Genomic DNA, 1251 nt, shown 5'->3' with positions numbered 1-1251 from the left:
GGGGGGCTACGGATGTCCCCTGCATCCCATCTCGGGCCACGGCGGTCCCGGGGCGCTGAGCGGTGCCGTCCCGCAGGTGAAGCTCACCCAGGAGGTGCGGGTCCACCTCCTCGAGCAGCTCTCGGGCCTGCAGAGCAAGCAGCAGCGAGACGCCGAGCTGCTGGAGGACATCAGGTAGGGTCCCCACGCGTGTCCCCCTGTCCCCTGCCACCCCCACCCACCCCCCCAGCAGAGCCCGGCCAGCTCATCCCACGCGTGGGGTGAGGGCCAGCCCGCCAGGCACGGCTCACCTTGAGCCTGCCGCGCCGAGGTCATGGGCTCCATCACCCATCGGGGTGGCCAGATGGGGACATCCCGGTGCGGGGTGGCGGCAGAGGGGTGACGCCAGGGGTGGCCCATCCCTGGCCCCCGCTGCGTGGGTCCTCACCTGCATCGCGTGCCCTCTCCCCGCAGGTCCTACAGCAAGCAGAGGGCCACCATCGACAGGGAGTATGGGCAGGTAAGGAGATGCCACTGGTTTCAGGACCGATGGCCCGGTGAGGCAGGAGCACCCAGCTCCGTCCTTCCCACGCGGGGTGTTCCGGAGCGGGGGACAGCCCCACGCAGGCGATGGGCAGCGTCGGATATTATTTCTGACCAGAATGGGGCTTGGCTGCTCCGTGCCAGTCACGGAGGGCAGTGGTCGATGGGCTCAGCTTTTTCCTTGTCCTGAGGGGACAGGGGGACACCGACCATGTTAGGGGACCTGCTGGGGGGCTTTGCTGAGGACAGCATGGCCCAAACCTCGGGTGTTTTGGGGGCCAGGAGGGAAAATCTTGCAGGGGGGGAGGAAACCGCTCGGCTCTGCTGTCTGCTGGGTCATCGCAGGGCTCTGCTCTTAAATGTCAGAGCCTGGGTTTCCTCCGTGAGACGTCCCCGCAGCATCCCTTGGGGACACCCTGCAGCAGAGAACCGTCCCCCCTTCCTGCAGTCGGGCACCGTGCCACCCTGCTCCCTCCGTCCCCCCCACCCCAGGCTGGGGGGGGGGAACCACCCACCCCAGGGTTGGGGTCTTGCTGTGCTTGGCTTCGCTGGGGGTCCTCTACTCGGCCTCTGCAGCTGGTGTCCCTCTCTGGTGTCCCCTTGCTGTTCCTCTGTCCCAAAAGCTGCAGCTGGGGCGGGAGGGGGGTCCTCTTGCGGTGGTGGCTGCTCCCCAAAAAGGTTTTCCCACGGGGAGCGTGATGGGGTCCCTGCTGACACCAGGCCACTGTA

The sequence above is a fragment of the Charadrius vociferus genome, unplaced genomic scaffold (genome assembly GCF_000708025.1).
Source record: "Charadrius vociferus isolate BGI_N301 unplaced genomic scaffold, ASM70802v2 scaffold822, whole genome shotgun sequence".
Lineage (NCBI taxonomy): Eukaryota > Metazoa > Chordata > Aves > Charadriiformes > Charadriidae > Charadrius > Charadrius vociferus.
Note: the sequence above shows the minus strand (reverse complement) of the source record.